Consider the following 27,943-nt stretch of genomic DNA (forward strand, 5'->3'; position numbering starts at 1 on the left):
CTTCTTTTTAGGTGGGGGAAAAAGACAGTTACTAATTAACAGAGATCTTGTTTCATCCAGAGGATATTCTTTTTCATGACAGTAGTTTTTTTGGCCGTGGTACATCAAACTGTTAGTAGTATCACATCTATTCTGGAGCGTTTGATTGTTCATTTAAGTGGTCTTTGCAGCATTTCCACGTGTATGTTCTGCCCTCTGCTGGCAAATATATTCGTTACATCACCTTATTCCTTCAGGCTAAGAATGCCGTTATTTAAGTCAAGTCAAATATTGTTTCAGATTTAATTTTGCAGTGAAATGCAACTTTATGTATTTATTTATTTGATTAATTTATGAGCTGCTTACCGTAAAAAAAAATCTCAAAACAATTTACCAGTACTACAGCCACAATAAAAAAAATTAAACAATGTCAAGTCCATTACAGATACAGACTGGAATAAATATCCCACTTAAAAACATTTGTTGGAAAGGGTCTTTGATAGTGTTGAAAAGATAATAGAGATGCCAACTGTCTGATGTGTCATGGAAGGGAGTTACACAGGACAGGTGTCACCACACAAACATACAAAATAAAACATATTTGAGAGTTAAATTCTCTGCAGACTTGTGCCTTCACAGTAGAAATATACTGTATGCTTTCAGAACTTATTCCATCAATTTGTTTCCTAGATACAAATCTGGCTAAATCTTTGTAAAAGAAAGCTTTTGTTGTTATTGATTATTGGGCTGTAGCGTTAACATCACAGTAAATGTAAAAATAACCGGTGAACAATTTTGCCACATATAGTTGGTACCCTCAAGACAGGACTCATTCATTCATTCATTGGCGATCACTCGTGGCTGAGTAAGATTGTCTTCCAGGGTAAGGTCTTTAACAGTGGGTCCGTAAGTGACTGTGGAGGCCAATTCTGGATCCACACAGCCTCCCACAGTGAGGACGTAGATTTCCAGATGGAAGATGGTCACGATGAGGATTTGCTTGATGTGCTTAGCTCATTTGTCCCTTTCACCCTGTACTCGTGCTTCTTCAAAGTCCATAGCACCTTTGATAATGGCCGACCTCCAATTGGGACACGCATGGACCAAGGCTTCCCAGTTCTTGATTCTCATGTTACATTTTTTAAGATTAGCTTTGAGAACATCTTTAAACCTCTTTTGCTGTCCACCGATATTCCGTTTTCCATCCTTAAGTTGGGAGTAAAGTAGCTATTTTGGAAGACGGTGATCAGGCATTCAAACAACATGACTGGTCCAGCAAAGTTGATGTTGGAGGATCATTGTTTCAACACTGGTGGTCTTTGCTTCTTCCAATATGCTAACGTTAGTCCTCCTATCTTCCCAAGTAATTTGCAGAATTTTCTGGAGGTAGCGTTGGTGGAATCTTTCAAGAAGTTGGGAGTGGCATTTATAGATGGTCCATGTTTCACAGGCGTACAGTAAGGTCGGTAGTACAATGGCTTTGTAAAAAAGCATTTCGGTCTCCCTGCGAATATCCTGATCCTCTAACACTCTACACTTCATTTGGGAGAATGCGGCACTTGCAGAGCTCAGACGATGCTGAATTTCAGCGTTGATGTCAGCTTTTACAGAGAGATGGCTGCCAAGATAAGAAAAGTGATTGACATTCTCCAGCGTCACACCATTAAGCTGGATTGATGGTGCTACAGAGGGATTGGTTCGCACTTGCTGATGAAGCACTTTGGTTTTTTTGGTGTTAAGCGAGAGGCCAAGCTTTTCATATGCTTCTCCAAAGACATTTAGGATAGTTTGAAGATCTTCCTCTGAATGTGTGGAGACTACATTATCATTGGCATATTGAAGTTCTATGACAGAGGTTGTAACTACCTTACTTTTTGCTTTCAGCCTACTGAGGTTTAAAAGCTTTCCATCTGATCGGTATGTGATTTCCACACCAGTGGGAAATTTTCCCTCAACAAGGTGTAGAATCATGGCAATGAAAATAGCAAATAAGGTCGGAGCAATGACACATCCCTGTTTGAAGCCTGATCCCACTTTGAATGGATCACTTTGAGAGCCATTGTTATCCAAAATTGTCGCTGTCATGTTGTCATGGAGGAGTTGCAAAATATTCACAAATTTATCAGGGCATCCAATTTTCAGAAGGATGGTCCAGAGAGCAGTTCAATTTACAGTATGAAAGGCCTTAGTCAGATCAATAAACGCCATATACAGAAGTCGGCTTTGCTCCCTGCATTTTTCTTGAAGCTGTCGTGCAGTGAATCTCATGTCCACTGTCCCCCTGGAAGGGCGGAAACCATTTTGGAATTCAGGGAGGATGTCTTCTGAGATAGGTAAGAGGCGATTTGCGAGGATCCTTGCAAGGATTTTACCTGCAGTAGCTAGAAGAGAGATGCCTCAGTAGTTCCCACAATCTATTCTATCACCCTTCTTGAAAAGAGTGATAATTATGGCATCCCTAAAGTCTTCCGGGATCTCCTCCCTCATCCAGATTTTTTCGATGAGCTTATGAAGTTGTTGTGTACGTTCAGGCCCACTTTCTTTAAAGACTTCAGCAGGAATCCCATCAGGTCCACTTGCTTTGTTATTCTTCATTTGATTAATGGCTTTACTGACTTCATCCAAATTAGTGGATACTGCAAGCTCATCTCTAATTTGTTGTTGTGGGATTTGCGAGAAGACCTCACCAGCCACATAAGAGTTACGATTAAGGAGGTTGTAGTAATGCTGTTTCCAACGCAGTGCAATAGACTCTTTATCCTTTAGAAGGCTTTGATCCAATGGCATGGGATACCATGATGATTGGAAGTCTTTTATCTGCTGCAGCCTTCATCCGCCTTCACAGCTGTTGTAACATACACATTGTTATCCTCTGCCTGTTCTGCCATTGAGGACATTCTTGGATCATTCTTTGTCTGGTTCCTCACTCTTGACCTTACCGCCATGGATGACCCTGCTGGGAGTACATGACTCCCGACGGCATTGCTCATAGGGTTTATTGGAACACACAAGCCCACTCACCATTACAAGGTGGCGATCCAGGAAGGGGTTAAGACAGAACTACTGCAATATGTTCTATGTGAGACTGTCCTTGAGCCTGATCTGGAAGCTCCACATGGTGCACAATGCAATGGCTAGACTGCTTATGGGGACAGACTTGCAGCCTGGGGACACCACCCGCTGAATATCAAATCTGCTCCTATCAGCACTGCTTTATCCTGAGTTCTGTTTCTTGTTCTGTGATTAATGTTGGGTACTACTTTTTATATATATCTTATACCCAGTTGTACATTTTGTTTGGTATTTTAAAAATATAAAATGAAATAGGGACCAAGTTTTGTGGTCCTATTTCTTAGCAGAGATATAAAATTGCAAGCAGCAGAGTGAGATAAAACCAGTCCACACCTTCCCTAGGCACAAATAACAAGACACAATCTTCTTAGGTAAAAGATAAAGAATATTTACTCACGACCTTTCATATGTTCAGAAACATAGGCTTTAGCTTAGATGAAAGAAAAAGTAGAAGTCTTAGTCCATTTTAGCCTTTGGTAGTGATGCTCTCAGAGGAGAGCATCTGCCATGCGGCCTCTCCCAGAGGTAAAAAGATCAGCAATGGAGATTATTCAGAAATCTCCAGGACAAAGGAGGAGGAAGCCAGGTAACTAACCCCACCCATTAGGAAGTTACATCATGGTAAACAGGTACATGGGATATTTCCCCAAATATCCCTTAAAGTGAACATGCAAGTTTGTTTATTCTAGGGGGCACTGTTTTACGGTGGTTCCATTCCTATCTCTCCGGTAGGCATCAACAGGTAGCATTGGGGGATGAGGTTTCAGACCCTTGGCCTCTCAACTGTGGAGTGCCACAGGGTTCTATCCTCTCCCCCATGCTATTCAACATCTATGTGAAACCGCTGGGAGCCATCATCAGGAGTTTTGGGCTGCAGTGTCACCAATATGCGGATGACACTCAGCTCTATCTCTCCTTTAAGTCCTCACCAGAGTTGGCTGTGAATACCTTGTCCAAATGCCTGGAGTCCGTAAGTGGATGGATGGGAGAGAACAGGCTGAAGCTAAACCCCGACAAGACCGAGGTGTTGCTTGTGGGTGATAGGAGAAGGTTGGGAGATTTAGACTTGGTGCTTAATGGGGTGAGATTACTGCCGAAGGACCAAGTCCGCAGCCTAGGGGTCATTCTTGACTCCCAGCTGTCCATGGAGGCTCAGGTTTCGGCAGTGAGCCGGGCAGCTTGGTATCAATTACATCTGATACAGAGGCTGTGACCCTACCTTCCTGTACATCTGCTCCCACGAGTGATACATGCCCTGGTCTCCTCTCGCTTAGACTACTGTAATGCGCTCTACGTGGGGTTACCCTTGAAAACGGTCTGGAAATTACAGCTGGTACAGAATGCGGCGGCACGCTTGATAAAGCAGAGCCGTCGCCGGGATCATATCACCCCAGTGTTGGTAGACCTACACTGGTTACCAGTTGTTTACCGGGCCCAATTCAAGGTGTTGGTATTGACCTTTAAAACCCTATACGGTTTCGGCCCAGTTTATCTGAAGGAATGCCTCCAGTATCACCAATTATGCCGCCAAACAAGATCAGCCTCACAAGACCTTCTCTCGGTCCCACCGGTTAAAACAGCTAGGCTGGTGAGGACCAGAGAGATGGCATTTTCGATCGTGGCCCCCACCCTCTGGAACTTGCTTCCTTTTGACCTTCGACATGCCTCCTCCCTGATGGGTTTTCGCCAAGCCTTAAAGACCTGGCTATTCAGGCAGGCCTATGGGGCTTCTGGGGTGGACTAGTTTTATGGTGTATTCATTGAAGGATGGTTTTAGATGAATTGATGTTATGACTTGTTGATTTGTATATTGATTTATGTATTTTGCATTGTTGTACGTCGCCTAGAGTGTCTGTTAACTCGGACAGATAGGCGACTAACAAATAAAATTTTATTATTATTATTATTATAACACATTTTAGGCCTGTTTATTGTTTCTACAATAAACTACTGTATGAAATGATTTGGAAGTCCTCTCATGCCCCCCAGGTCTTGTACTGCCCAACAATTCTGTCAGGTGAGTTAGACTAAGGTATATTATAAGATTAAGCCTTCCATTGAGGGGGTTAAGGGAAAAAATCAGCTTCTTGGGATTTCTCACATTTCTAAGGCATCCTAAATCCAACAGGGTGTTGTTTTTTTTACAGAAGCATATGCTCTGAACATTATTGTGTTATGACATCAAATGCAATAACAGCAGGCATGGAAAATGTTGTCTTGGGAGCAATTTAGCAATCACAAAACCCCCAAAATGTTTTAGTGGTGAAACTTTACAGGGATACACAGGATAAATTTTCTGACACATCTGTCAACTTCTTTGAAGTTCTTGGATGTTCAGGTTTGAGGGCAAACAAGTACCTCTACAGACAAACAGACAGAAATCAAGCTGGTAACACAGAAGAAGGAGAACCTCGTGGCCTTCCGTGCTGATATGTTGCCCAGACTGAGGGAAGATAGAATCTCTGGGAGCTATATTCAACAGGGATGCATCTACTCTGTGTTGAGGCCAAATAATGAGGCATAATTTTACTCTTCCTTGAGTCAAACTGTGACATTAAGAAAGCAGCCTGGATTTCAGGAACCCCCACAAAACCTCATGTTGCTCTGCTGTGCTCTCTCTCTCTCTCTCTCTCTCTCTCTCTCTCTCGGTACTTTCTACTTTTTTTGCACACCATATCTCTATATTTTCTGTCTCTTTGTTTCTCTAGATTCTGGGACTTTGCAAGAAATGAGGCTGTCTAAATGCTGCCTGTGGAACATTGAAGAGCTCTGCTTGGGTTTTTTTTTAAATTAAAGCAGACCACCAGATTTTTTTTTAAGTTAAAAGCTTCATTTGAGTTTCTAAAATATCCTTCAGTGCTCCACGGGAGGACAGCCTCATCTTGTAATGCCTATTGGAGGATGTTCCCACCCAACATAAGTATTGGGATTTCTATGACGGCAGTGTGAAATTGTAAAAAAATGTACAAATAAGAATACATATTACTCAGCCACCTTTTAATTATTTTAAGGTAAGAAAGAGCAAGAGCCAACCCCCCCTTGAAAAATTGAAACTAATATAGATTTTGAAGTTTTAGTTGGCCTAATAAAGTTATTACCCAAATATGGATTAAGGAGGACAGTGAATTCCTTTTGCTATTTCCACAAAAACCCCTGGACCTGAAATCTGGCTGGCTTAATCCACTCTGGAGCAGCCCATGTGCCTGAAAATTTCATCCACATTTGCCAAAAGTAGGATTGCCAGGTCTCTGGTTTTCACCCGGAGACTCTGGATTTTTTGGGGTCCTCTCAAGGTCTCTGGATGAGTCACTCCAATCTTCAGACTCTCAGCTTTCATTACAAAAAAATTAAGTTTCTAGTTGGTCTGGTTCAAGAGATATACACCAGAACATCAGCCCCCCCCATTCTGTTCAATGAGTTTATAGCTGGCTGCTCTAACCCCACCCTTTCAGGTTTGTAGGCAAAAAGTGAAGCCAGGGTTGTGATTGACAAGGGATTTGTTGACCTCCAGGTAATAGCTAGAACCCATTGCAAGTTCAGAAAACTGTTGTCTTTTCCTGCTTGTCTGAAAATGTCATAAATTGAGTAAGTTTAGAGCTTTCAGCAGTAGTAAAAGTTCCTTTATCTCTGTGTGCAGGAGATATTGAACAAAAAATCACAACAGGATCTTGTTAGGTAATTATTTACTGTAAATAATTTCAGTTATGATTAAAATAAAAACGTACCTGCAGGGTTTTTTAAATTACTTGCACAAATAGCATATTATACACTTCATCTTTCAAATAATTTTTGAACAGAAGTGTAAAAGACGTGTACATGCAGCTTATGATGCCATTACAATATATTATACATTTCTAATTATGAGGAGTCAAACAAGTTTAAACTTTCCTGGGCTGTTAAAGAGGGCAGTCATTTGTCTAATTCATAGCCTGTTTTGAAAACCTTTCTAGTATGAAGCTTTAATCCTATAATCACTCTTCTGGGAGTAAAACTGCAATGCTAATCCCACATACCAGGAATAAACCCCATTGAATTCAATAAGACTTACTTTTGGGTAGACATGGTTAGGATTGAGCTTTAAATCCATGGGACATTTGAGTGAACATAGCAAAGGATTATGTTTGTGTTGTAAATCTTTCTCTTCCCCTCCAATCCCTTTTTTAAAGCAATTAGGCAGGGCTTACTTAGGTGTCACTGCTTTTACTTGGTAGGAAACTAATACTAATTTTATTTATTTAAAAAAATGTTCTAAAATGACAAACTGGTTTTGACAATAAACTATTTTATGGGGTGTATGTATTTTTACATCTCCAGTGTGTGTGTGTGTGTGTATGGAGCCTTTCCAACAACCCTGTGAGGTAGGGTTGCTGATTGGAAATGAAGGCAGCTCACAAGAAATAAATCCATTTAAAATCCAGTGACCATAAAATAAGTATAAACAGTTGCAAAACAGCAACTGGGCAAAACAGCCCATCCTTCTTCTCACCCACATTTATTTGTTTATGTGTTGCTTACTGTAAATTGTAAATTGTATTGTTTCTATTAATGTATTTTTATATTTGTGTTTTTTGTAAGCCACCTTGAGGGCGTTTTGCCCAAAAAGCGGGGTAGAAATAAACAACAACAACAGTAAAAGTAGCATGATTCTGAATTTGTGTTGCTGAGTGAAATTCCTTATCACTTGAGGTTGCAGTCCTGTGCACGCTTCGCTGTTTGAGTAAGTCCCATTGAATACATTGGGACTTGCTTCTGAGTAAACAAACATAGGATTGCCCTATAAATATCTTTACAGGTTGTGTAAATAATAAACATCTTTGACAGTCATGTTTATATAAATATTTCTTCATACTATGTCCTGATAAGTATCTGATTTCACACTATGGTTGTACATTATTATTTCCTCTACATTTTAAGTGTGCCCTTCTTCCTTGGGGGTGTTCATGATCCCCTCTGTTGTTTTCACTGTGAGGGGAAGATTAGGCTGAGAGATGGTGAGTAGCCCATGGTCTCTCAGTAAAATTTATAGCTGATTTCCATTTTAAAAAATTAAAATGGTTTACATGCAGGCAAAGTTTATAAAGTAGATCCACACAATACATTTAAAGCACAACTCACATTTAAAATGCATGACTTCCCTCAAAGAATCCTGGGAAGTATAGTTTTCCCCTCACAGTTATAGTTCCCACTGCCTTAAACAAACTACAGTTCCCATTATTCTGTGGTGGGATTCATGTGCTTCAAATATGTGTTGAATGTGCTTTAAATGAATGGTGTGAATCTGCCCTAAGTATGCTGTGCATTCATTAGTGAACTGAAAAGAATAGTTTTAAAACATGGTTTTTTAAGCAGGGGAAGGGCTGTAGCTCAGTGGTAGGACACATGCTTTACATGGAAAGGTCCAAAATCCAATCTCTGGAAAATACTGTTGCCTGGAATCTTGGAGATGCAATGGTAGTCTATCATCTATGTTATCAGTACTGAGCTAGATGGTACCAAATGGCCTGAATTGATATCAGGCAGATTCCTTTGTTCCTAAAAGTGGAAAGAGACCCAAGGGCCACAGTGACTCTGAAATTTATTTATGTATTTTATTTACAACATTTATATACCGCTTTATTGTAAAAAACCTCAAAGCAGTTTACAGAAGGAATTAAAACAATAAAATTATTGGCAAAAACAGTTAAGGACAGGTATTTACAAACATTCAAAATAGCAAAACCAATAATGAATTCAAAACAGATAAAAAACTTAATAGCTTCTACATGCCTGGGTAGGCTTGCCTAAACAAAAATGTTTTTAGCAGGTGCCGAAAGAGTACAATGAAGGTGCCTGCCTAATGTCAATAAGCAGGGAGTTCCAAAGCATAGGGGCTGCTACCCTTAAAGTTTGATTTCTTACAAGAGCAGAACAAGTACCATGTGGCACCCGTAACATTAAAGCACACCTTGAACTAGGCCTGGTAGCAAATCGACAACCAGTAAAGATTTCAGAGCAGAGGTATTATGTGCTGATAGGGTCTCACTCATTTCAGCAATCGTGCCACACCATTCTGCACTAACTGCAGCTCCCAGGTCAGGTTGTGCTGCATGGGAATTTCTATGACCTTGGATGACTGGCTGCTAGGAGTTTTTCAGTTTTGGTTAGGAACGCTGACTGGTTGTGGGATGCTGAGTTTTCTGCCTTACCTGTAGGAATCTTGTTGTGGTTGGTATGGTATTGCATTTAGGAAATCATCACTGTCTTTTGTTTTTCTTTTTCTATTTGTATTTCATTTATGTCTGACCTCACTCCCTTACATTCATAAAAGCAACAACAGTGGTTCCATGTGCTCATCTCAGCCCCCTTGAACCCACTGATGATGCACCATGTTGGTTGCATGATGGCTTGTTTCTTGCCCAATAGTGGTAAAAGAGAACTCACATACTGGGAAGTGTGGCTTCAGTTGCTGTTGTTCCCAAGCTACTGCCTGTGAAAGTAGACCAAATTATGTGTGTTTTCTCTCTGTCAATTATTACTCACTGGAATTAGGTTGCCTGTCAAAGATAGTTTATAGCAGCCCACAGGGTAGGCAGGAAAGGATACAGAATCTTAACTCTTACTCATTTCTCAAACGTTTCAGTGTCAAGTCTGTAAAGAAGTTTGGAGCAGTCACGTTAAAAGACAGGCAGGGCATTCCAGGCAGGGGGTTGCTAACCCTGAATTGATATTGATATATTTGCAGAGGATTCCTAGTTAAGCCTTACCAACAGCACAATCCTAACCATATCTACTCAGAAGTAAGTCCTGTTGAGTTCTATGGTGCTTATTCCCTTCAGAAGTGTGCTTAGAATTGCAGTCTTCAGGGTATCCATCTTTACTCCTGAGTGCTCCCATCTAACATCCCCACAACACTAGGCTTCTTTTTTCCTACGATGGCCTTCTGGTGACTGGCCTGACCCGAGGGCACTTAAGCCCTTCTTACCAGAAGCAAATAGACTAGATTAAATGTTTCCTACCCAGGCTTCCTAGGCAGGTGAGAAGGAATGATCCCGTCACTTCAGTTGGACCTTGGAACACCCTCATTTAGCTCAATTTCCAATAAGAGATTTTTTTTGTTTTGTTTGAGTGGTATGCTCCAAGCAACTGTGGTTGGTGCTTAATGTATCATGCTTAATGCCATTACTGGGGCCTGACCTGTGACATCACTAGGGTCCACCCCTGTGACATCACTAGGGCCCACCCCTTGAAATCTCAGGTTTGGGATGATTCTCACCTGGCAACCCTAGCCAAAAGGGGAAAAAGTTATAGCCATTTTTAGATTCCCCAAAGAGCTCTTTGTGGAGAACACAGAGCTTTATTTTATGCAGAGTGCCTTGGAATCCCAGAGATCATATCGCAAACCATAACGTTGGATAATGGAACAGACCAAGGAATTTCAGAAGAAAATCACCCTGTGCTTTATAGATTACAGCAAAACCTTTGATTGTGTAGATCATGAAAAATTATGGAATGCTTTAAAAGAAATGGGGGTGCCACAGCATCTGATTGTCCTGATGCACAACCTATGCTCTGGACAAGAGGTTACTGTAAGTAAGTTCCCCATCGGAAAGGGTGTGAGACAGGGGTGTATTTTATTGCCCTATTTGATTAATCTATATGCAGAACATATCATATGGAAAGCAGGATTGGACCAAGATGAAGGAGGTGTGAAAATTGGAGGGAGAAATATCAATAATTTAAGCTATGCAGATGATACCATACTACTAGCAGAAATGATTTGAAATGAATACTGATGAAATTTAAAGAGGAAAGCATAAAAGCAGGACTACAGCTGAATGTCAAAAAGACTAAAGTGCTGACAACAGAAGATTTATGTAACTTTAAAGTTGACAATGAGGACATTGAACTTGTCAAGGATTATCAATACCTTGGCACAGTCATTAACCAAAATGGAGGCAACAGTCAAGAAATCAGAAGAAGGCTAGGACTGGGGAGGGCAGCTGTGGGAGAACTAGAATGCAAAGAAGTATCACTGAACACCAAAGTCAGGATGATTCAGACCATGGTATTCCTGATATCTATGTATGGATGTGAAAGTTGGACAGTGAAAAAGTGGATAAGAGAAAAATCAACTCATTTGAAGTGTGGTGTTGGAGGAGAGCTTTGCAGATACCATGGACTGCGAAAAAGACAAATAATTGGAGAGAGAAGGGAAACCAATGGCCTGTTGTGATTGAAAGCCTGCCCTCCTTTATGGTGAACATTTGAGATTTGAATGGTTTTTGTTCCTCAGTTGAGAGATGAGGGAAGTGTTATTGTCTGCTATGTTGGAAAAAGTGGTTTCTATACCCCCAGGGTGAGAGCCTGGTGGGCATAGTTTCTGCCCCCTTGAGTGAGAGACAAGGGGGAATGTTTGGTGTGAGAGTTTGTTATGAATGTTGTACTTAGAATATGTGTGTGCATTACTTGGCTGTATGTAGATTTGAGTGGTTATCATGGGTGTACATGTGAGTATGCTGTTTTTAGGATGTGTGGTTGAATTATGTGAGTGCTTGTAGAGTGTGATTTGAGATAAGTCTGAGTGTGTTGGCTTAGAATGTTGATATGTCTAAATATGAATGTGCTGATCTTGTAAGGGTGTGTTTGAGTAAACTAATTTTTTTTCTTTTACCAGCGGTAAAAAGACAAAATTCTGATATAATGGGGGGCGGCTGTTTTAATTGGTTTGTTTTTTTATTATACTGTGATTAAGAAATCTGATTTGTTTAATCTATTATGTTTTAAAATAAGCTTGTTTTAACATGTTTGTTTCTCCTTGAAATGTAGGGAATATTCTGTTTATTATCTATATTATGATTTTTTTCTTGTATTTCTTGTACTTACTTTTATATGCAATGTTTATATTATGTTGATACTAAAGAGGATGTTTTGTTTAGTTAACTGTATTTTATTGTTTTTTGTAGTTGTTGCTTTAAGATATTGGATTTGTTGTACACCGCTTAGAGTTTTATTTAAATATAAGAGATATAAATGGATTAAATAAATAAATAAATTGGGTGTTAGAACAAATTAAACCATTAGAAGCTAAAATGATGAAACTGAGGTTATCATACTTTGAAAATGAGAAGACATGATTCACTAGAAAAGACAATAATGCTGGGAAAAACAGATGGGAGTAGAAAAAGAGGAAGGCCAAATAAGAGATGGATTGATTCCATAAAGGAAGCCACAGACCTGAACTTACAAGATCTGAACAGGGTGGTTTATAACAGATGCTATTGGAGGTCACTGATTCATAGGATCTTCGTAAGTTAAAATTGACTTGAAGGCGCATAACAACAACAAAAGCTTTGGAATCCAAATTATATATTGAAGGGGACTGAGCGCAGAGCAACTTGCATACAAACCACAAGGTTTTTTTTTTTTTAAAGAAGCATGGAGTAAGCCCATGCATATCCCCACTATATACTAGCCAGAGGTACCAGATTGACCCTATGATGTCTCCAGATTTCTTGGACCAGGCAAATTATGGGCTGTGGGATGAATGTCCCAACTGGAGCTGCATGTAGCTCCTTCTTCTGGTCACCACTCTGCTGTCAAAGGGAACTAGTGTCTGATGATCGACAGAGCTCCTGGTATGAACCTTGCTGAAGCAGCTGATAGAAGCATTGGAATGAAATCTGCTAAACAGTCAAAATTCACACACTCATTCATCAATGTTTTGTGTTACCACTATCCTTTCTCTTCCCTTTGCTTTCTTATTTCCATTGTTATATATACAAAATACATAATTATTACGATAGTAAATAGACTATTGAAATACTATTGAAGTAATACTTGGATTACTGTTCCAGTAGTATGTTCTTAAGGGTAAAATTAAGGTAATACATGAAGCAGCAAAGCAGGTAATTATATTTTATATTATAGGCACAACGTCTGAAGCAGGTTTTCATAATTATTGTTATAGGATGTGGTCGGGGTAGTCTGGATGTAATTTGTGGGACCAATCCAATCCTGTGATTACATATCTGTAAATTGGGTTTCTGTAGTGCAAGGAGCTGCTGAAGTGGCCAAACCAGTCTCTTTGTTAAGTTAAAGGCCCTAGCCAACTCTCTTAAAAATCTTTTTACTTGATTAAAGAGTTGGCAAACTACAGATCTGTTGCCATAGCAATGACTAGAAAGTGATGCTTCCAAAAGGAGGGGACAAATCTTCTCCCCTAACCTGGCTGGAAGTCACATCATCCTAGGGGTAGGAAAACAATAGGACAGGGAAGAATGTGGTCTAGTATCTCTGGAGCTGGGAAAACACAGAGGCTTAACTTGCTCTCTTTGATGAAACCCAAGCTATGACTTTGGCAGAGCTTGGGAAAGTTACTTTTTTGAACTACAACTCCCATCAGCCCCAGCCAGCATGGCCACTGGATTGGGCTGATGGGAGTTGTAGTTCAAAAAAGTAACTTTTCCAAGCTCTGGACTTTGGGACACCCCCCCCCAAGATGCTGAGAGCCCTTCCATCTTATGTTCATCTTATATATGTGTGTAAATAAAACCATATATCACAAAGACACCACCATCTCCAATGAGTTTCATTCCAAGGAAACCAAGCCCAAGGTACGTGCTGGCACTCCTGAAGTCTCCCAATGCTCAAAGATTGGTGTGTGTGTAACACTGTAAATATCTTTATATCCCTTTATCTGGGACTGTTTTGGTTCCTTTCCCTTGAAGCATAAGTGGGGAACCTGTGGCTCTCCAGATGTTGTCGGACTCCCAACTCCCATCAGTCCAGCATGGCCAATGGTCAGGGATTATGACAGCTATGGTACAATGACAACTGGAGGACCACAGGTTTCCCACCCCTGCCTTGATGGGATCTGGGGTATCTGAGGTCACAGAAAGATTAGTAGAACTGGGTTCATAAAAGTTACTTGACTCCATGCATTTGGCTGTGTTCATTTTTCCCTAACAGTGGTGGCTGGTGCACACTGAGATGGGTGTGGCGGAATGCATGAAGCCTATACAGCAGGCAGAGCCTAAGCCAATGGTGGGCAAAGCCACCTAATTCTAGTCTCCTCTCTGCTGAGTTCTACAAGGCTAACACAGACTAAGGAAGAGGAAGCTGACAGGTCGTGCCACCAGTAAGAAGGCAGACAGCTGGGGGGTATGTGAGGGCAGACTGAGGTTGGCTGGGCAGTGCTCCACTTGCCCTAATGAACCAGCGTCCACTGATCTCTAGTATTCTATATTTTTGCAATGTTTTCATATAACTCTTTTAAATGTGAAATTACTGTATATTTGAACATTGACTGGTGATTTCCACATGTGCAACAATGGCTCCATGTTCAGTTCAAAGACTACAATCCCCTATGGCAAGTACAAAAGCTTCTGGGATAAACCTCTGGGGAAGGGCCATAGACCATCAAGTACCTGGCATTTCCAGGTACAACTTGGAAATACCCCTTTCTGAATCCCTGGAAATGTATTTTCAGTCAATGTAGACAATACTGAGCTTGATGGAAAAATGGTGTAAGACCAAGTATCCTATGTTAATGAGACTGCCACTAGTCTCAATTGCTACTGTAATTAAGTGAATGCGTCCATTGGAATATTACAAAATTCTTTGCTGCCACTTTGCTCTAGTGCAAGCAAGGTAAATGTGATGTCTGGAAGCATTCAAAGATGGTATCTGTATTATTGCTCTGTAGCATATGAATGATATATTTGTAATACCTTGTGGTAATGCTTGTGGTTAGAACCCATTACTGCCTTGGGGGCATGTAAGCTACTTACCCAGGGAAGGTCATGACTTCATAATTTATCAACACCGTGGGTTAGTGGTTGGATGCCAAAAGCTATCGAACCACATGCCGATGTGTACAGTATTAAGGAATCCAAAGTGAAAGTGCACTGGAGAACAGCGTTGGGCACTGGGTGCTGGTTTATGTTGTTGGCTGTGACTGAAATGGAAATGGACTGCCTTCAAGTCGATCCTGACTTATGGCTACCCTATGAATAGGGTTTTCATGGTAAGCGGTATTCAGAGGGGGTTTACCATTGCCTCCCTCTGAGGCTAGTCCTCCCCAGCTAGCTAGGGCCTGCTCAGCTTGCCACAGATGCACAAGCCAGCCCCTTCTTTGTCCGCAACTGCCAGCTGGGGGGCAACTGGGCTCCTTGGGATTATGCAGCTTGCCCACGGCTGCACAGGTGGCAGGGCACATAACCCCTGAGCCACTCACTTTGGGGGTGATCTTTAGCTAGCCCTTGACACCCAGGAGACACGAGTGGGGATTTGAACTCACAGACTCTGGACTCCCAGCCAGGCTCTCCTCCCCACTGTGCCATACCAGCTGTTTGGCTATAACTAGCCCAGAGAAATCTGAGTGGGTTTTAAGAACCCTATTTCCTATATATTCTAGCTGCACCTCATCAGTTCTGATGCCTAATTGCATTTAGCTCTTGAAGATTCAACTAACTCAGGCATAAAAATGAAACATTTTATCAGCAGCCTAAAACATTTCTGCACTACTTTTGAGTCCCTTTGCAATTTGTAAGACAGGATGAATCACATGTACATATATAAAGTGGTGAAGGAATCCAGCAGTGTTTTATAATCATGCTGTGTGACATATGGAGAAATAAAGTAAGTCATTAGTCAAATGTACTAATTATTTTCATGCAGTTGGTTTTAGTCCGTAATTGTATGCGGATATCTGGCTAATTTGTGCATGTGCGACACAGCAATTTCTGTCTGCATAAAAGGCTGTATCTAAAAATTACATAGTTTAGTATGGTGTTAACCTTGTGACTGCAGCCTGACATTGCAAGGATGGAACGTCCAAGTGGAAGGCACCTGCTGTGCTGCAGAATGTGTCAGGTACCTCCTAACATTCCAGTGACTTCCGTGGAATGTTAATAACATGATAGCAACACAGCAGGCTCCATGAAAGATAATTCAGAATTGAAGAGGGACGAGCACTTACAGTTGACATTATAGGCACTTTGCTATTGTCTAAAATAATCTTACAGAGGAAATGACCATATATTAAGTCAGAATATGAAGGTGGCATAGGTGACATTTGTCTTAGCAAGTGGCCAGCTCACAATTACTGCAACTAGAAAGTTGGATTAGAAGTTCCTGCAGACAATATTTATTTTTGGAAACTTGCTTTCTCCTGGATCAGTCACTTTTCTGTTAAAAACATTAGAACATGCATTTTTAAGCGCACTGAGCCAGTTCACACTTCCTGGACTAATTCATGTGTCCTGCTTCAGGTTAAACCAAATCCAGCAGTCCCAAATCTACTGACAGGTCCAATACAAAAAGCAAGGGCTGGTAGCAGTCCAAAGTCAAAACACAAAGTCTAGTGAATAGCTAGATCACAAGAAAATCAGGAAGCTGGTATAAAGATGTTCCCGCACTTGGTGGCAGGAACTGAAAGCTTTTCACCCTAAGTCTTCAGAGTTCCACCAAGAGCACAGCTGCAGGCCATCTGGACTGCCTGAGGAGTTGGACTACTTCTGAGGAGTATCTGAATCATCACGAGTAGCCCCTTACTCTTTGTTCCTCAAGTGAGCACTCCAGCACCTGGCAGCCACCTGAGCCTGCACCTTTAGGCACCTGCACTGCCCCAGTGCTGATTCTGTGTAAGGACCCTCAGTGTCCTGAGGAGGAGGTTGGGATGCCAGGATGCCTGAAGGCCCCAGATCTCCCTGTTCTGCCTCTTTGACAATGGCCTGCTCCTCTGTTATGTTCGCCTTGAGGAGCTCCAAGGACTCCAAGGATTCATGGCATCATGAACTGGAATACAGTTATCCAATGTTTCTCAAAATTTTGCGATAAGAGTTTTCAGCTCAAAAAATGTACCAGAATATGCGTTTAGGATAAAATGTATACAAAAATGTGTGTTTTAGGATAAAAAACATTAAAATGTGTATTTTGCTACTGTTTGTGCAGGTTTTTTAAAAACAAAATCACAGCTGGAAATAGGATGGAATAGACTGGTGAATGAGTATGTGTAACACTGATGGGCACCAGAAATAGACTTCTCTGTTCATCCCTGGTGTTAAGTACACTGAAGATCCAGGAATTTCCATGGACAGCATAGGACAATTCTATGCAGCACAAGATACAGATTTACACAAGTGGGCCATGTTGGTCTTCACAAAATGCCCCCTGCACTTTAAAGCAGTGGTGGGGAACCTCCAGCCCATGGCCTAATGAGGCTTGCCAGCCCTTCTCATTTGGCCCACCCTCACATCACCCGTCATATGATGTCAGGGATGGGACAGGTAGAGCCACAGCACCAAATTCAAAAGAAAGAATTGGAAACAGATTTTCCAGATGCTGCTGAAATTTGGTGCTTAAAAAAAAATATTTAGTGGCTTTTTCTGTTTCCTTGCATGGCGACAGAAAAAAAAAGGCACCAAATTCAAAAAGGCACTAGAATCAGGAATGCACTTGGAATATATCCTTCCTTTGCCCATGGTGTGTGTGTGTTGCATTCCAGCCATGGCTGCAGAGGCAGAAAGGAAGAACTGAGAGTGCCCTTCCGAGTGTGCTCCTGACTCTTTCTTTGCAGCCACAGTTCTTAATTAGAATCGCCTGATGTCATGTGAAATCAGCTGATTGACAGGAGGGCAGCCCTGCTCACTTCTCAAAGTGGCCCATGGTGGCTGGGCTAGTTCTGGGTCCATCGCTCTGGCCAGATCCATTTTCCCAGCCCTGCTTTAAAGGACTGAGACTTTGGGAATGGAAGCATGGCTGTAGCAAGATGCTTGCTTTGCCTTTGACAGTACAGTATGTTTTCATTAGCTGGCACTTGATATTTTTTGGTCAAAACCATGACTATAGAACCTGTCTTCACATTTCAAAACAGAAAAAAACATACACAAACACTAATTATGACATACTGTGACTGCAACATAATCTGTTGTTTCTAAACAACCTGGATGGTTAAATATCAGACACTGTGGTTACTAATGTGGTAAATTATCAATTTCTTTCATTAAGTGAAAACTCCTAGCATTTGCTCGTGCTCTTTGTGCCTTCAGTTTTTTTTATTGCTTGTCTGTACCATTGCTATAGTGCACTCAGTTTATAACACCCATAATTAAAATGGACGATTGGATGTATTGGACAAGATCCAGAAGCCAGACTTGGATGCCACAGTGTCTTATACTGTGGGCTGTGAAATGGCATGTTTATGGCCTTTACTGCCAGAATTTCAAGAGCTCCAACAGCAGCTCTTTGGAAAGCTCAGGAACCTTCTGTAAGTGACACTTGCAATCCACAGTAATTGTCTGGTGATCCAGATGGCATAGCAACTGGGGTGCAAAAACAGCTATAGTAGTGCCAACCCTCTGGGCTGCTCCACGAGATACTTTTCCATTCACTTTTTCTTTTAGTATTAATTTAATTTAACTTTATTTATTTATTCTATTTGTTCCCTAACCAAATAACGTTGTTGTTGTTATTATTATTATTAAATTGTATTTATACCCTGCCTTTCAGCCAAAGGACCCCTGCCATAAAGCGGAACCCCATTGAGTATAATGGGGTGTGTCGCGCGAAAATGCCGCAAAATGCTGCAAAATCGGCAAAATCTGCTTTAAAACGGCGAATGAAAGCCGCCGCATTAGCAGAATGCCCAATGAGGGGATTGGTAAAAAGAAAGCTGGAAAACAAAGTCCAGAGGGTCACATCACTCAAAAATGCTTGGAAGTTGTTTAAAAACACTATATTAGAAGCTCAACTAGAGTGCATACCGCAAATCAGAAAAGGTGCCGCCAGGGCCAAGAAGATGCCAGCATGGTTAACGAGCAAAATCAAGGAAGCTCTTAGAGGCAAAAAGTCTTCCTTCAGAAAATGGAAGTCTTGTCCAAATGAAGAAAATAAAAAAGAACACAAACTCTGGCAAAAGAAATGCAAGAAGACAATAAGGGATGCTAAAAAAGAATTTGAGGAGCACATTGCTAAGAACATAAAAACCAACAACAAAAAATTCTATAAATACATTCAAAGCAGGAGACCATCTAGGGAGGCGATTGGACCCTTGGATGATAAGGGAGTCAAAGGTGTACTAAAGAACGATAAGGAGATTGCAGAGAAGCTAAATGAATTCTTTGCATCTGTCTTCACAGTGGAAGATATAGGGCAGATCCTTGAACCTGAACTAACATTTGCAGGAAGGGATTCTGAGGAACTGAGACAAATAGTGGTAACGAGAGAGGAAGTTCTAGGCTTAATGGACAATATAAAAACTGACAAATCACCGGGCCCGGATGGCATCCACCCGAGAGTTCTCAAAGAACTCAAATGTGAAATTGCTGATCTGATAACTAAAATATGTAACTTGTCCCTCGGGTCCTCCCCCGTGCCTGAGGACTGGAAAGTGGCAAATGTAACGCCAATCTTCAAAAAGGGATCCAGAGGGGATCCTGGAAATTACAGGCCAGTTAGCTTAACTTCTGTCCCTGGGAAACTGGTAGAAAGTATTATTAAAGCTAGATTAACTAAGCACATAGAAGAACAAGCCTTGCTGAAGCAGAGCCAGCATGGCTTCTGCAAGGGAAAGTCCTGTCTCAGTAACCTATTAGAATTCTTTGAGAGTGTCAACAAACATATAGATAGAGGTGATCCAGTGGACATAGTGTACTTAGACTTTCAAAAAGCGTTTGACAAGGTACCTCACCAAAGACTTCTGAGGAAGCTTAGCAGTCATGGAATAAGAGGAGAGGTCCTCTTGTGGATAAGGAATTGGTTAAGAAGCAGAAAGCAGAGAGTAGGAATAAATGGACAGTTCTCCCAATGGAGAGCTGTAGAAAGTGGAGTCCCTCAAGGATCGGTATTGGGACCTGTACTTTTCAACTTGTTCATGATTGACCTAGAATTAGGAGTGAGCAGTGAAGTGGCCATGTTTGCTGACGACACTAAATTGTTCAGGGTTGTTAAAACAAAAAGGGATTGCGAAGAGCTCCAAAAAGACCTCTCCAAACTGAGTGAATGGGCAGAAAAATTGCAAATGCAAATCAATATAAACAAGTGTAAAATTATGCATATTGGAGCAAAAAATCTTAATTTCACATATACGCTCATGGGGTCTGAACTGGTGGTGACTGACCAAGAGAGAGACCTCGGGGTTGTAGTGGACTGCACGATGAAAATGTCGACCCAGTGTGCGGCAGCTGTGAAAAAGGCAAATTCCATGCTAGCGATAATTAGGAAAGGTATTGAAAATAAAACAGCCGATATCATAATGCCGTTGTATAAATCTATGGTGCGGCTGCATTTGGAATACTGTGTACAGTTCTGGTCACCTCATCTCAAAAAGGATATGATAGAATTGGAAAAGGTTCAGAAGAGGGCAACCAGAATGATCAAGGGGATGGAGCGACTCCCTTACGAGGAAAGGTTGCAGCATTTGGGGCTTTTTAGTTTAGAGAAAAGGCGGGTCAGAGGAGACATGATAGAAGTGTATAAAATTATGCATGGCATTGAGAAAGTGGATAGAGAAAAGTTTTTCTCCCTCTCTCATAATACTAGAACTCGTGGACATTCAAAGAAGCTGAATGTCGGAAGATTCAGGACAGACAAAAGGAAGTACTTCTTTACTCAGCGCATAGTTAAACTATGGAATTTGCTCCCACAAGATGCAGTAATGGCCACCAGCTTGGACGGCTTTAAAAGAAGATTAGACAAATTCATGGAGGACAGGGCTATCAATGGCTACTAGCCATGATGGCTGTGCTGTGCCACCCTAGTCAGAGGCAGCATGCTTCTGAAAACCAGTTGCCGGAAGCCTCAGGAGGGGAGAGTGTTCTTGCACTCGGGTCCTGCTTGCGGGCTTCCCCCAGGCACCTGGTTGGCCACTGTGAGAACAGGATGCTGGACTAGATGGGCCACTGGCCTGATCCAGCAGGCTCTTCTTATGTTCTTAATGCCGGGAAGCGAAGTGCCAGTAAGCGGAGCCCTACTGTATAAAAATACAATATAAAAATACAATAAAAATACAATAAAAGCAATACAATTTATAAAAATTAAATTAAATAACAAATAACATGATCATTATCAGCATCACCAGGAAAGAGAAGGTGGTGTTAACAGGGGCCGCAGCTCCCGAGAGGCAGAAGGGCGACAGGCATTTGTTACAGCAAAGCTGTTTGCTGTTTCAGTGTTGTCTTCCTCTCCATGTCCTCAGGCTCACTCAGGTGCTGCTCCCTGGGCTTCTGCTGCTGGTGATGGTTTATATCGGGGTGGTGGTGGCTGCAGGAGCTCGGGCTCGAGGACCTGGGCCTTGCCTGGAGCAGGAGGAGGAGAAGGCCGCGGTGGTGGTGGCTGTTGAGGAGGAGGCCCAGCGCCAGGAGGCCCAGCGCAAGAGACCCCATGCCAGGCTGTTGGGCAGGAGGCACCGGGTTGTTGTTGGGCAGGAGGCTCCATGCTGAGAAGCGGCGGCGAGGACCTGGGCCTTGCCTGGAGCAGGAGGAAGAGGATAACACGGCGGCTGTTGTTGAGCAGGAGACCCCGTGGCAGGAAGCAGCGGCGAGGAGAGCTCTTTCTCTACCCCACACGCCAGCATGACGGTGAGCGCGTTCCTCTCTCGCAGGGTGGGGTGGAAGGACTGTCAGTTGGCGCTTTCCACATTGTTGTTGTTGAGGTTTTGCAATGGTGGCAGGGGCTGTTGCTGTTGCTGAGGCAGGCTGTGGCTTGAATGTCGTTTGACTAATTGCTCAATTTACTACTTTCAAAGCAGGTCTCTTCTTGGAGAGCGGGAGAATGAAGGCACTACTATACTGCAAAGAAGAATATATGCCGACTAGGGATGGAAGGGTTTGTCACTTTTCAACCTTAAATTCAGTTCTCCACATTTCTGCAGGAATTTGCAATTTTTTTTAAAAAAAATTCAGCATTTTAGAGTGAATTTCTCCTAATAAACACATTTTTCTATGCAGTTTTGAGAAATGTACACAGTTTCAAGCAATTTCTTCTAATATAATGCATATTTGTGTGTTATTTTCATGAATATATTTATTTTTATGCACACATTCTCCTTATATATGCATTTTTATAAACATTGGTTGGAGAACTGAATTGCAAAAGTTGGATCAGCGCAAATGTTTGAAGGATGGCTATGCTTTGGTTCTCATATTGCTTTGGAAAGCGCAAATTTGATAGATATGGCTTTAAATGCAAACTGAATTGAATTTCTCTCTGATTGCTAATGCAGACTGCTTCATTAGAACCTACATTGCACAAGTATGGGCATTATAACAAACACTTTAGATTGCTTGTTTTTTCTTGTCAGTTGAAAAACTTCTCATTCTTGTTCTGCTTATACTTTATACTGATGCCGTCTTTTCCAAAGAGGTACCTGGCAACCTTTGCAGGAGAATTATTGCCATTCTATCTGCCATTGGATCTATTTTCAATGGTCCCTCCCCCTATACCACAGACTGCACTAAGCATGTGGCATGTAAGATGCTGCTCTTTGACTTGCATTCATTATATTTCCTTTGTAGGGGGCAAGACTAAACAGAGGTAGTTTTAAATGCAAGCAGAGAAATCTGCTTGTGAACAAGTTGAGCTTTGCATTTAGGAAGGAAATTGTATATGCACTCAGATGCAAGGTTTGGACAGTTCCTGAATGGCACTTAGGGCTCGTCCATACCTAACCTCAAAATTCACATGTTCCATATTTGGTTGGTGGCCTTGCAGATCCATACATGTTCTGTTTGTGCTTGGATTTATTTTTTAAAATCTGAATTTTCACATCCATCCTCGCAGGCATTAATATTTTTTTGCCTAATTTGCTTCTGCATTAGTCACACCCTTAAGTCCACCCCATTATGGTGATTGGTCCAGAATGGTACTTTGCTTTTCCAGATGTTTCCCAGAGGAGCACAAAAATGTATATCTGACTTTTTGAATTAACAGGCATGCTCAGGTTTGCCGTGCTTTCCATGAAGTCTATTGGCCTTTGTTTGCATAATATCGCAAAATAGCTTTTAAGTGGAAACGTGATTCATTAAACATTTGATTTTACATTTGATTGCAAAAGAGTAGTTAAAAAAAAAAAGCAATGCTATACAGCTACAGATGCCAGAAGAGGAAGTACCTTGGTTCAGTACCAGAAACAGGAATGAACTGTAAGAAAGGAGGAGGCATGGACAGAGGGTGGGGTCTAACGTCATCTGCCCAAAATACAAAAAAATGGGGAAAGATATCCTCACTACAGAGGTTACAGCGGTCAATATTTGGGACAGAAAAAATAATTGGTTTATAGCAGGGTAGGGGGAGTGCGAATTTAACTACGAGAAAGTCTGAAATGGTGGGGAACATCATATGGATGCCGGCAAATTAATGGACACACAAGGGGGTTAGATCGCAGATTAGAAGGCAGTATGGATAGACCATGGAGTGAGAGAGTTTCAGTTCTTTTGAAGCAGCCCAGTGATCGTGTGATGGTAGTATGTCTTGAAGATACTAGCTCTATTCAGATATTATCCCCATGCACAATTAAGATTGTATGAGGGGGAAAGGAGGTTTTCCCCTGCTGCCCTTAGCGGTATGTCCTAGCCAAAGACACCCAGTACCAGCCATGTGTCGGGGTGGTGGGAGGTCTGAAGAGGGCAGCCACCTCTATGCATGTAGGCTCCCCATGAGATGTAGAACTGTGGCCACAAAAGGTCCTAAATCACAGTGGCAATGGAGCCCACACACATAGGGCAGCCTGCTTTCTAGACACATGTCTCCCAACATGTGGACAATGTGAAGAGAGCCCACAGTAATGTGACAGCAACTGCAGGGAGCCAGTGGGTGCAACCCCACTCTTCCCTTCACAAACTGTTTACACACATTAATTGTGTGAGAGAATAATGCTCAAATAGGGCTTACATTGCCCTTCCTAGCTATGCTGCCCAGATCATCAGAAGTTACTGTATTAAATAAAAACCCACCTAGTACAACATTCTACTTCTGACAGCAGCCTTCTAGATGCCTCTGGAACATCACAAGCAGAGTCATAAGGATGGACAACCTTTTTGTTTGTCTACAACATCTGTTACCTAGAGGTATATCACAGAAGGTGGTCTCTGACTAAGTTATAGGCCACTGAAGTCTATGAACTCAGTCATGACTACGTTAACTTCACTGATGTCAGTGGGTCTGCCTGAGTATGACTTAGGCATATTATTTATTTATTTATTTATTTATTTATTTATTCATTCATTCATTCATTCATTCATTCATTCATTCCATTTGTATACTGCCCCATAGCTGAAGCTCTCTGGGTGGTTTACAACAATTAAAAACATTAAAAACAAATATACAAATTTAAAAACACTTAAAAAAAACAATTTAAAAACAGTCAGAGGTTTTGTTTAGCAGTCATTATTAGTAGCCATCATGAACTTGCTTAATAATTCTGAAGAAAAGCAATCAAAATAAATGGATTAATTTGATAAATTATGAGCACATCAGATGGGTGAGATCATTTAGTTAGCCTGCTTTTTGTAGCTCTGGCAAGTACCAATGAAGACTGTGCAGTCTATGTGGCTGATGATGTGGACTAATCCTGTAAGTGTTCCCAGTATAAAAAAGTTAACCTGTATTTCCAGTGACCAGTTCCTATGATGATCCTACAAGTTATTTATTTATTTAGCCATTATTATTATTATTATTATTGGTTAATTAATTAATTAATTAGAGGTTTATTAAATGTACCCTGTGTTTACACAATTTGGAGAGAGAACTATGTTGTATAGTTATGGAAGAATTACATGCATGGGGAAAACGTGGGGAATAAGAGCTCATTCAGTTTTGTTAGCAATTTCTCATTTAGATGAATAAAATGTCCTTAATTGTGTGTTAAAAGGCCTAGCTCTTATCTGACCTTCACAGACACCATTTGCTCTTAATTCATTGCAGCTTGATAATCCAGTAAGCAGCTTGTATATCCTGACAGCTGAAACGAATATAACATTTAAAATTTGGATGCTGAGTCAGACTGAGGTCAAATATTTGAATGTCTTCTGTGAAATTAAATACCATTTTGGGTATTGGCACTGAACTGTTGGAATCAGTATTTTAATTTTCTGTGCTCAAACTATTATATGCAGTTAGTGAAAAACTGTCCCAGATTCCAGGGGCCTAAGACTTTGACTTTTTAAAACTATGAAATAAGAATCATTTATAAACAAATGTCATTGCAAATGTATCAAGTACCATTGCAGGTTACCTCACTGGAACTTCAGGTTTGAATAAAATAATAATTAAAAAATCCATTGTATTTCAACATCTGGAAAACAATACCAGTTTCAGCTTTACCAATATACTTTTCCTGTGAGGAATAGAAATGGAATCTGCACATAAAACATTCCCCACCCTCAGTGAAACTTGAAACAGATCCTCAACCTAAAATCTGTCACTTCCCTTGCACCGAAACTGGAAATCAACCTACGAAAGAAAACCACATACAAATGATGAGTTCAAAATAAGTTGTCCAATAAAAAAAGTTCTCAGGTGGCACTTGGGAGTAGGGTTGCCATATTCCAGTCCCACAAATCTGGGCAGGCTAATTTGCATATTAATATTTGGATTGTCCAGTTGTTTAGTTTTTGTGCCTAGGAATTACCACCAAAAACTGGGGAAAGATGTGAGAAATCTTTTTTTTTAAAAGCAACATTTTCAGCCTTAAATGCCTAGACTCTAGTTTCCAACACTATGGAATATTTATTGATTGATTAAGAGGATTTATATCTTGCCCTTCTGCTGTTAAAAACAGCTCAGCACAGCTTACAAATATAATAAAAACAATAAAAATACACAATCAATATAAAAACATAATAAAAACACAAAATAGCAACAAACATAAAGTAAGTCAGGGCAGCAGTACGGTTAACCATTACATATACGATATATTTCAGAGATGTGGTGGGTGGAGAAAAACAAGAAGCCAAAATGTTAGGAAAAGGAGTCTTTCACACCACATGCTCAGTTCTAAATACTGTTGCAGCAAGTTTTACAAGTTCCTCCAGTATTCCACTGGTGCAGGCACTCAGACATTCAAAGTATCTGTATGTTTCTTAGGTTTTATAAAAGCAGAGCTTTGCTTAACTCAAAATTTCTTCTCCCTTTGATCAACCACATCTACACAGGTTCCACCTCCATACTTAAAATGAAACTGGGCCTGGAAGTGTGCAACAATCCCACACATACCTTGCTAATTAGATTACCAATGCCAGGATGTCTGTCTTATCGACTACTCTCCTGCTCCCCCACCCCCCACCGGGCACCATGAAAGACCCAGTCCTGGGCTCAGAAAGAAAATAAACATCTGGTCCTCTTCAAAGTACGGATAAGCCTCTTGTTTTAATTAAAATAATAATTATAAGTTCTTGCTCTTATCACTAATGGGAGTTAATTATCTTGCATATGCTGCTGTTGCTTCTATGGCTGTAACAGAGTGAGGTTAAAGATAAGTGAAATGCAAATAGGAAAACAACAACACAAAAGGCAGTAACACTTTCCTAAATGCAATACCATACCAACCACAACAAGATTCCTATGAGTAAGGCAGAAAACTCAGCATCCCACAACCAGTCAGGATTCATAACCAAAAACCCCAACTAAAAAAATCCTAGCAGCCAGTCAGCCAAGGTCACAGAAATCCCCATGCAGCACAACCTGACCTGGGGACTGCAGTTAATGCAGAATGCTGCAGCACAATTGCTGACATGAGTGAGATCCTATCAGCACATTACACCTCTGCTCTGAAATCTGCATTGGTTGCTGATTTGCTACCAGGCCAAGTTCAAGGTGTGCTTTCCATGTTATGGGTGCCACATAGTACTTGTTCTACTCTTGTAAGAAATCAGTCCTGTAAAGTGGGAGTACCTACGCTTTGGAACTCCTTGCCTATTGACATTAGGCAGACACCTCTTTTCAGCACCTGCTAAAATTAGTTTTCTTTGAGGCAAGCCTCTCCAGGCATGTGGAAGCTATAGTGTTTTTAAATCTGTTTTTAACTCATTGTTGGTTTTATTATTTTGAATGTTTTTAAGTATCTGTCCTTAACACTTTTGCCAATAATTTTATTGTTTTAATTCTTTCTGTAAACCGTTTTGAGATTTTTTTACAATAAAGCGGTATATAAATGTTGTAAATAAAAATACATAAATAAATGTTGGAGTCACTGTGGCCCTTGAGTCTCTTCCCACTTTTAGGAACCAAGGAATCTGCCTTATACTGATTCAGGCCATTTCGTACCATCATTTCTTAAATGCAATACCATACTAACCACAACAAGATTCCTATGAGTAAGGCAGAAAACTAAGCATCTCACAACCAGTCAGGATTCCTAACCAAAAACCAAAAATATGATAAATGAAGAAATATTTATATAAGCATGACTATCAAGTATATTATTTATTTATTTATTTATTTATTTATTTATTTATTTATTTATTTATTTTATTACATTTTTAAACCGCCCTATAGCATCAAGCTCTCAGGGTGGTGTACAACAATATAAAAACAACTTAACATACAAATGAGCATGGGTACAATAGACTATAAAAGATATATAAAACAAGATTAAGACAAAAATAGATTAAAATTAAAATTTAATTTTTAAAATGTTAAAATGCCTGGGCAAAGAGGTAGGTCTTTAGCTGGCACTGAAAAGATAACAAAGAAGGCGCCAGGAGTATCTCATCAGGGAGGGCGTTCCATGACACAAACTGTAAAGATATTTATAGTGCAATCCTAGGTTTATTTATTCAGAAGCAAGTCCCAGTGTATTCAGTGGGGCTTACTCAAACAGGGACAGAAATGCAAGCTCAAGTGATAAGCAACTTCATTCACACAACCCAAAATTCTGAATCATGCCACTTTACACTGTTTTGCAACTGTTTATACT

The sequence above is a fragment of the Rhineura floridana genome, chromosome 5, assembly GCF_030035675.1.
Source record: "Rhineura floridana isolate rRhiFlo1 chromosome 5, rRhiFlo1.hap2, whole genome shotgun sequence".
Classification (NCBI taxonomy): Eukaryota; Metazoa; Chordata; class Lepidosauria; order Squamata; family Rhineuridae; genus Rhineura; species Rhineura floridana.